This window comes from Leuresthes tenuis, unplaced genomic scaffold, assembly GCF_036924035.1.
Source record: "Leuresthes tenuis unplaced genomic scaffold, fLeuTen1.0.hap1 SCAF_5, whole genome shotgun sequence".
Classification (NCBI taxonomy): Eukaryota; Metazoa; Chordata; class Actinopteri; order Atheriniformes; family Atherinopsidae; genus Leuresthes; species Leuresthes tenuis.
The window spans coordinates 26,023,040-26,033,176 of NW_027325359.1; positions in this window are offsets into that span (position 1 = coordinate 26,023,040).

Below are 10,137 nucleotides of genomic sequence, written 5' to 3' on the forward strand. Positions count from 1 at the left end.
CAGCTGCAAGAAGGTGTGAATGTCCACCCATAATTACTGAAAAATGGGTAAAAAAAAGGTGCGAATACCCAACCATACATCATCAAAAGCAGCTGTGGATGTGTTCGGCTACAAGAAGGTTTGAACGTCCAACCAAAGTTTGTAAAGAGCAGTTAAGAAAAGTTTCGAATATCCAACCAAACATAATCAAAAGCGGGAGCAGAACTGTTCGACTGCAAGTAAGTGTGAATGTCAGATCATAATTTGCAAAACAACAACTATACACCATCAAATGCGGGAGCGGAGTTGTTCGTCTGTTAGTAGGTGTGAATCTCCGAACATAATTGCTGAAAAATGTGTTAGAAAAGGTAAGAATGCCGGTCCATACATCATCAAAAGCGAGAGAGGTGGTGTTCTGCTGAAAGTAGGTGTGAATGTCCAGCCATAATTACTCACAAACAGGTAAGAAAATGTAGTATTGCCAGATCATACATGATCAAAACAGGGAGCGGAGGTGGTTCAGCTGCAAGAAGGTGTGAATGTCCGACTAAAGTTCAAATATATTCACAAAAGCGGGAGGAGAGGTCTTCGGATGAGAGTGGTTGAGAATTTCCAACCATAATCCATAAAATGCGGTGAAAAAAAGGTGTGATAGAACACTAAAAGGTGGAGCAGACGTGTTCCGCTGTAAGAAGGTGTGAATGTCCGACCATAGTTTGTAAAAAGCGGGTAAGAAAAGGTTCAAATACCCGACTGTACACCACCAATAGCGGGAGCAGGGTTGTTCGGGTACAAGAAGGTGTGAAAGTCCACCCATGGTTTGTAAAAAGCGGGTAACAAAAGGTTCGAATGCCCGAATATATACTATCAAAAGCGGAAGCGGAGGTGTTCGGCTGCAAGAAGGTGTGAACGTCCGACCAAAGTTTGTAAAAAGCAGTTAAGAAAAGGTTCGAATATCCAACCAAACAAAATCAAAAGCGGGAGCAGAGCTGTTCGACTGCAAGTAGGTGTGAATGTCCAGCCATAATTACTCACAACCGGGTAAGAAAAGGTAGTATTGCCAGACCATACATAATCAAAACAGGGAGCAGAGGTGGTTCAGCTGCAACGTGTGAATGTCTGACTATAGTTTGCAAAAAGCGGGTAAGACAAGGTGCGAATAACCGACAATGTATGATCAAAAGAGGGAGCGGAGGTGTTCGGCTGCAAGGTCTGAATGTCCAACCATAATTTCTAAAAACCAGGTAAGAAAAGGCTCGAAAGCCTGAATATACACCATCAAAAGCGGAAGCGGAGGTGTTCGGCTTCAAGAAGACGTGTACCTCCGAACAAAGTTTGTAAAAAGCAGTTAAGAAAAGGTTCGAATATCCAACCAAACATAATCAAAAGCGGGAGCAGAGCTGTTCGACTGCAAGTAGGTGTGAATGTCAGATCATAATTTGCAAAAAGCTGATGAGAAAGGGTGAGAATGCCCGACTATACACCATCAAATGCGGTAGCGGAGTTGTTCGGCTTTGAGTAGGTGTGAATGTCCAGCCAAAATTACTCACAAACGGGTAAGAAAAGGTAGTATTGCCAGACCATACATGATCAAAACAGGGAGCGGAGGTGGTTCAGCTGCAAGAAGGTCTGAATGTCCGACTAAAGTTTGTAAAAAGCGCGTAAGACAAGGTGCGAATGCCAGACAATGTATGATCAAAAGAGGGAGCGGAGGTGTTAGGTTGCAAGAAGGTCTGAATGTCCAACCATAATTTGTAAAAACCGGGAAGAAAAGGCTCGAAAGCCCTACTATACACCATCAAAAGCGCGAGCAGAGGGGTTCAGCTGCAAGAAGGTCTGAATGTCCATCAATAATTTCTTTAAAACATGAAAGAAAATTTTCGAATATCAAACCGCACATGATCATAAGCGGGAGAGGATGTTTTCAGCTGCAAGACGGTGTGAATGTCCACCCATAATTCCTGAAAAATGGGTAAAAAAAGGTGCGAATGCCCAACCATACATTATCAAAAGCAGCTGTGAATATCAGATCATAATTTGCAAAAAGCTGATGAGAAAGAGTGAGAATGCCCGACTATACACCATCAAATGCGGGAACGGAGGTGTTCGGCTCTGAGTAGGTGGGAATGTCCGACCATAATTGCTGAAAAATGTGTTAGAAAAGGTAAGAATGCCGGTCCATACATCATCAAAAGCGAGAGAGGTGGTGTTCTGCTGAAAGTAGGTGTGAATGTCCAGCCATAATTACTCACAAACGGGTAAGAAAAGGTAGTATTGCCAGACCATACATAATCAAAACAGGGAGCGGAGGTGATTCAGCTGCAAGAAGGTCTGAATGTCCGAGCATAGTTTGTAAAAAGCGGGTAAGAAAAGGTTTGAATGCCCGAAAATACACCATCAAAAGAGGGAGCGGACGTGTTCCGCTGTAAGAAGGTGTGAATGTCCGACCAGAGCTGGTAAAAAGCGGGTAAGAAAAGGTTAAAAAACCCAACTGTACACAATCGATAGCGGGAGCAGATGTGTTCGGCTACAAGAAGTTGTGACAGTCCGACCATGGTTTTATAAAAAGCGGGTAAGAAAGGGTGCGAATGCCCGACAATGTATGATCAAAAGAGGCAGCGGAGGCTTTCGGCTACAAGAAGGTTTGAATGTCCGACCATAGTTTGTAAAAAGCGGGTAAGAAAAGGTTCGAATGCCCGACTATACACCATCAAAAGCGGAAGCGGAGGTGTTCCGCTGTAAGACGGTGTGAATGTCCGACCATAGTTGGTAAAAAGCGGGTAAGAAAAGGTTAAACTACCCGACTGTACACAATAAATAGCGGGAGTGGAGTTGTTCGGCTGCAAGAAGGTGTGAACGTCCGACCAAAGTTTGTAAAAAGCAGTTAAGAAAAGGTTCGAATATCCAACCAAACAAAATCAAAAGCGGGAGCAGAGCTGTTCGACTGCAAGTAGGTGTGAATGTCCAGCCATAATTACTCACAACCGGGTAAGAAAAGGTAGTATTGCCAGACCATACATAATCAAAACAGGGAGCAGAGGTGGTTCAGCTGCAACGTGTGAATGTCTGACTATAGTTTGTAAAAAGCGGGTAAGACAAGGTGCGAATAACCGACAATGTATGATCAAAAGAGGGAGCGGAGGTGTTCGGCTGCGAGGTCTGAATGTCCAACCATAATTTCTAAAAACCAGGTAAGAAAAGGCTCGAAAGCCCGACTATACACCATCAAAAGCGGAAGCGGAGGTGTTCGGCTTCAAGAAGACGTGTACCTCCGAACAAAGTTTGTAAAAAGCAGTGAAGAAAAGGTTCGAATATCCAACCAAACATAATCAAAAGCGGGAGCAGAGCTGTTCGACTGCAAGTAGGTGTGAATGTCAGATCATAATTTGCAAAAAGCTGATGAGAAAGGGTGAGAATGCCCGACTATACACCATCAAATGCGGTAGCGGAGTTGTTCGGCTTTGAGTAGTTGTGAATGTCCAGCCAAAATTACTCACAAACGGGTAAGAAAAGGTAGTATTGCCAGACCATACATGATCAAAACAGGGAGCGGAGGTGGTTCAGCTGCAAGAAGGTCTGAATGTCCGACTAAAGTTTGTAAAAAGCGCGTAAGACAAGGTGCGAATGCCAGACAATGTATGATCAAAAGAGGGAGCGGAGGTGTTAGGTTGCAAGAAGGTCTGAATGTCCAACCATAATTTGTAAAAACCGGGAAGAAAAGGCTCGAAAGCCCTACTATACACCATCAAAAGCGCGAGCAGAGGGGTTCAGCTGCAAGAAGGTCTGAATGTCCATCAATAATTTCTTTAAAACATGAAAGAAAATTTTCGAATATCAAACCGCACATGATCATAAGCGGGAGAGGATGTTTTCAGCTGCAAGACGGTGTGAATGTCCACCCATAATTCCTGAAAAATGGGTAAAAAAAGGTGCGAATGCCCAACCATACATTATCAAAAGCAGCTGTGAATATCAGATCATAATTTGCAAAAAGCTGATGAGAAAGAGTGAGAATGCCCGACTATACACCATCAAATGCGGGAGCGGAGGTGTTCGGCTCTGAGTAGGTGGGAATGTCCGACCATAATTGCTGAAAAATGTGTTAGAAAAGGTAAGAATGCCGGTCCATACATCATCAAAAGCGAGAGAGGTGGTGTTCTGCTGAAAGTAGGTGTGAATGTCCAGCCATAATTACTCACAAACGGGTAAGAAAAGGTAGTATTGCCAGACCATACATGATCAAAACAGGGAGCGGAGGTGGTTCAGCTGCAAGAAGGTGTGAATGTCCGACTAAAGTTCAAATATATTAACAAAAGCGGGAGGAGAGGTCTTCGGATGACAATGGTTGAGAATTTCCAACCATAATCTATAAAATGCGGTGAAAAAAAGGTGTTATAGAACACTAAAAGGTGGAGCGGAAGTGTTCGGCTGCAAGAAGGTGTGAATGTCCGACTATATTTGGTGAAAAGCAGGGGAAGCAAGGTCTGAATGCCCAACCTTACATCATCAAAAGCGAGATCAGAGGTGTTTGGCTGCAAGAAGGCCATAGTTTGCCAAAAGCGGGTAAGGTGCGAATGACCGACTAAATATCAACAAAAGTGGGGGCGGAGGTCTTCGGATGCAAGTGGGTGTGAATCTTCCACCATACAAGTATGGTGGAGAGGAAGCTGTGAATTGCTGACCATAGTTTGCAAAAAGCGGTTGAGAAAAGGTGCGAATGTCCAACCATACATGATCAAAACAGGGAGCGGAGGTGTTTGGCTGCGACAAGGTGTGAATGTCCACCCATAATTAATGAAAAGCGGGCAAGAAGTAGGTTCGAATGCCCAACCACACATCATCAAAAGCAGGAGTGGATGTGTTCGGCTACAAGAAGGTTTGAATGTCCGAGCATAGTTTGTAAAAAGCGGGTAAGAAAAGGTTCGAATGCCCAAACATACACCATCAAAAGAGGGAGCGGACGTGTTCCGCTTTAAGAAGGTGTGAATGTCCGACCAGAGTTGGTAAGAAGCGGGTAAGAAAACGTTAAAAAACCTGACTGTACACAATCAATAGTGGGAGCGGATGTGTTCAGCTACAAGAAGGTGTGACAGTCCGACCATGGTTTGTAAAAAGCGGGTAAGAAAAGTTGCAAATGCCCGACAATGTATGATCAAAAGAGGGAGCGGAGCTTTTCGGCTACAAGAAGGATTGAATGTCCGACCATAGTTTGTAAAAAGCGGGTAAGAAAAGGTTCGAATGCCCGACTATACACCATCAAAAGCGGAAGCGGAGGTGTTCCGCTGTAAGACGGTGTGAATGTCCAACCATAGTTGGTAAAAAGCGGGTAAGAAAAGGTTAAACTACCCGACTGTACACAATCAATAGCGTGAGTGGAGTTGTTCGGCTACAAGAAGGTGTGAAAGTCCGACCATGGTTTGTAAAAAGCGGGTAAGAAAAGGTTCGAATTCCCGAATATATACCATCAAAAGCGGAAGCGGAGGTGTTCGGTTGCAAGAAGGTTTGAACGTCCGACCAAAGTTTGTAAAAAGCAGTTAAGAAAAGCGTCGAATATCCAACCAAACAAAATCAAAAGCGGGAGCAGAGCTGTTCGACTGCAAGTAGGTGTGAATGTCCAGCCATAATTACTCACAAACGGGTAAGAAAAGCTAGTATTGCCAGACCATACATGATCAAAACAGGGAGCGGAGGTGGTTCAGCTGCAACGTGTGAATGTCTGACTATAGTTTGTAAAAAGCGGGTAAGACAAGGTGCGAATGCCCAACAATGTATGATCAAAAGAGGGAGCGGAGGTGTTCGGCTACAAGAAGGTGTGAAAGTCCGACCATGGTTTGTAAAAAGCAGGTAAGAAAAGGTTCGAATGCCCGAACATACACCATCAAAAGAGGGAGCGGACGTGTTCCGCTGTAAGAAGGTGTGAATGTCCGACCATAGTTGGTAAAAAGCGGGTAAGAAAAGGTTAAAATACCCGACTGTACACAATCAATAGCGGGAGCAGAGTTGTTCGGCTACAAGAAGGTGTGAAAGTCCACCCATGGTATGTAAAAAGCGGGTAACAAAAGGTTCGAATGCCCACATATGTACCATCAAAAGCGGAAGCAGAGGTGTTCGACTGCAAGTAGGTGTGAATATCAGATCATATGCAAAAAGTTGATGAGAAAGGGTGAGAATGCCTGACTAAACACCATCAAATGCGGGAGCGGAAGTGTTTGGCTGTGAGTAGGTGTGAATGTCCGACCATAATTGCTGAAAAATGTGTTAGAAAAGGTAAGAATGCTGGACCATACATCATCAAAAGCGGGAGAGGTGGTGTTCGGCTGCAAGAAGGTGTGAAAGTCCGACCATGGTTTGTAAAAAGCGGGTAAGAAAAGGTTTGAATGCCCGAATATACACCATCAAAAGTGGAAGCGGAATTGTTCGGCTGCAAGAAGGTGTGAACGTCCGACCAGTTTGTAAAAAGCAGTGAAAAGCGAGAAAAAGCTTTTCGTTAGTTTTGCATGATTTGGGATTTTGCTTATAAAATGCATTCCTTCACTCAAACTATGTTAAAACTGATTTGTCCTTCATATTTACCTTGTCTAGAAAGATTTAAACAAAAAAAAAACCCAACGTACTTTGCAGTAAAAGAAAGAGCAAATCTAAGATCTAAAAGTTTCAGGAATCCGAGTATAAGCTTGCTTTCATGAGTTCTTCACGATTTCGGATTTTGCTACAAAATGAATTGCTTTGCTCAAACCAAGTTAAACCTGCTTTGTCCTTCCATATTTATCAATGTCGAGATAGATTTAAACAAAACAAAGAAAACACGTTGTACTTTGCAATATAACAAATAGCAACACTGAAGGATCAGGAATCCGAGAATAAGCTTTTCATGTGTTGTGCATGTTTTGAGATTTTGTTTTAAAATGAATTCCTTCACTCAAACTATGTTAAAACTGCGTTGACATTGATAAATATGAAGACAAAGCAATTTTAACTTGGTTTGAGCAAAGCAATTCATTTTATAGGAAAATCCGAAATCATGCAGAACGTATGAAAATAAGCTTATTCTCGGATTCCTGTTCCTTCAGTGTTGCTCTTTCTTCTACTGCAATATACAATGTTGTTCTTTGTTGAAGTCGATCTAGACATTGATAAATATGAAGTTAAAAGCAGTTTTAACATAGTTTGAGTGAAGGAATTCATTTTATAGCAAAATCCCAAATCATGCAGAACGTATGAAAAGAAGCTTATTCTCGGATTCCTGTTCCTTCAGTGTCTCTCTTTCTTCTACTGCAATATACAATGTTGTTCTTTGTTGAAGTCGATCTAGACATTGATAAATATGAAGGACAAAGAAGTTTTCACTTGGTTTGAGTGAAGGAATTCATTTTATACATAAAATCCCAAATCATGCAGAACGTATGAAAGTAAGCTTATTCTCGGATTCCTGTTCCTTCAGTGTTGCTCTTTCTTCTACTGCAATATACAATGTTGTTCTTTGTTGAAGTCGATCTAGACATTGATAAATATGAAGGTAAAAGCAGTTTTAACATAGTTTGAGTGAAGGAATTCATTTTATAGCAAAATCCCAAATCATGCAGAACGTATGAAAATAAGCTTATTCTCGGATTCCTGATCCTTCAGTGTCTCTCTTTCTTCTACTGCAAAATCTAATGTTGTTCTTTGTTGAAGTCGATCTAGACATTGATAAATATGAAGGTAAAAGCCGTTTTACCATAGTTTGATTGAAGGAATGCATTTTATAAGCAAAATCCCAAATCATGCAGAACTCATGAAAAGCTTTTTCTCGGATTTCTGAACCTTTCTTTCTTTTACTGCAAAATACTACGTTGTTTTTTGTTCAAATCTATCTAGACATTTATAAATACCAGCCGAACATCTCTGCTGCCGCTTTTGATAATTTATGGTTTGGTATTCTTACCTTTTCTTACCCGTTTGTGAGTAATTATGGCTGGATATTCACACCTTCTTGCAGCCGAACACCACCTCTCCCGCTTTTGATGATGTATGGGCTGGCATTCTTACCTTTTCTAACACATTTTTCAGCAACTAGGGTGGGACATTCACACCTACTCACAGACAAACACCTCCGCTCTCGCATTTGATGGTGTATAGTAGGGCATTCTCACCCTTTCTCATCAGCTTTTTGCAAATTATGATCTGACATTCACACCTACTGCTTTTTACAAACTATGGTCAGACATTCACACCGTCTTACAGTGCAACACCTCCGCTCCCGCTTTTGATGGTGTATAGTCGGGCATTCAAACCTTTCTTACCCGCTTTTTACAAACTTTGGTCGGACATTCAGACCTTCTTGTAGCCGAAAACCTCCGCTCCCTCTTTTGATCATACATTGTCGGGCATTCGCACCTTTTCTTACCCGCTTTTTACAAACCATGGTGAGACTTTCACACCTTCTTGTAGCCGAACACATCCGCTCCCGCTATTGATTGTGTACAGTCGGATATTTGAACCTTTTCTTACCTTCTTTTTACCAACTATGGTTGGGCATTCACACCTACTTACAGCGGAACACGTCCGGTCTGTCTTTTGATGGTGTATGTTCGGGCATTCGAAGCTTTTCTTACCCGCTTTTTACAAACTATGCTCGGACATTCAAACCTTCTTGTAGCCGAACACATCCACTCCTGCTTTTGATGATGTATGGTTGGGCATTGGAACCTACTTGTTGCCCGCTATTCATTAATTATGGGTGGACATTAAAACCTTGTCGCAGCCAAACACGTCCGCTCCCTGTTTTGATCATGTATGGTTGGACATTCGCACCTTTTCTCACCCGCTTTTTGCAAACAATGGTCAGCAATTCATAGCTTCCTCTCCACCATACTTGTATGGTGGAATATTCACACCCACTTGCATCCGAAGACCTCTTTTGTTGATATTTAGTCGGTCATTCGCACCTTACCCGCTTTTGGCAAACTATGGCCTTCTTGCAGCCAAACACCTCTGATCTCGCTTTTGATGATGTAAGGTTGGGCATTCAGACCTTGCTTCACATGCTTTTCACCAAATATAGTCGGACATTCACACCTTCTTGCAGCCGAACACTTCCGCTACACCTTTTAGTGTTCTATAACACCTTTTTTTCACCGCATTTTATAGATTATGGTTGGAAATTCTCAAACACTCTCATCCGAAGACTTCTCCTCTCGCTTTTGTTAATATATTTGAACTTTAGTCGGACATTCACACCTTCTTGCAGCTGAACCACCTCCGCTCCCTGTTTTGATCATGTATGGTCTGGCAATACTACCTTTTCTTACCCGTTTGTGAGTAATTATGGCTGGACATTCACACCTACTTTCAGCAGAACACCACTTCTCTCGCTTTTGATGATGTATGGACCGGCATTCTTACCTTTTCTAACACATTTTTCAGCAATTATGGTCGGAGATTCACACCTACTCACAGACGAACAACTCCGCTCCCGCATTTGATGGTGTATAGTTGGGCATTCTCACCCTTTCTCATCAGCTTTTTGCAAATTATGATCTGACATCCCTCCCTCCTGAGCTGTCACCTTATCGTGGTGGGGGAGTTTGCGTGCCCCAATGAGTCCGGGAGCTATGTTGCTCGGGGCTTTAAGCCCCTGGTAGGGTCACCCAAGGCAAGCAGATCCTAGATGAGGGACCAGACAAAGAACAGCTCAAAAGACCCCTTATGATGAACAAAAAATTTGGACCTCGTGATCCCTTGCCCGGATATGGGACACCGGGGCCTCCCCCCGGAGCCAGGCCCGGGGGTGGGGCCCGGCAGCGGGCGCCTGGTGGCCGGGTCTGTGCCCATGGGGCTCGGTCGGGCATAGCCCGAAATGATGACGTGGGTCCCCCTTCCGACGGGCTCACCACCCGTGGGAGGGGCCAAGGGGGTCGGGTGCGATGTGAGCTGGGTAGCGGCCGAAGGCAGAGGCCTTGGCGGTCTGATCCTCGGCTACTGAAGCTAGCTCTTGGGACGTGGAATGTCACCTCTCTGTTGGGGAAGGAGCCGGAGCTGGTGCGCGAGGCTGAGCGGTTCCGGCTAGATATAGTCGGACTCACCTCGACGCACGGCTTGGGCTCTGGAACCAGTCCTCTTGAGAGGGGTTGGACTCTCTTCCACTCTGGAGTTGCCCGTGGTGAGAGGCGCAGAGCA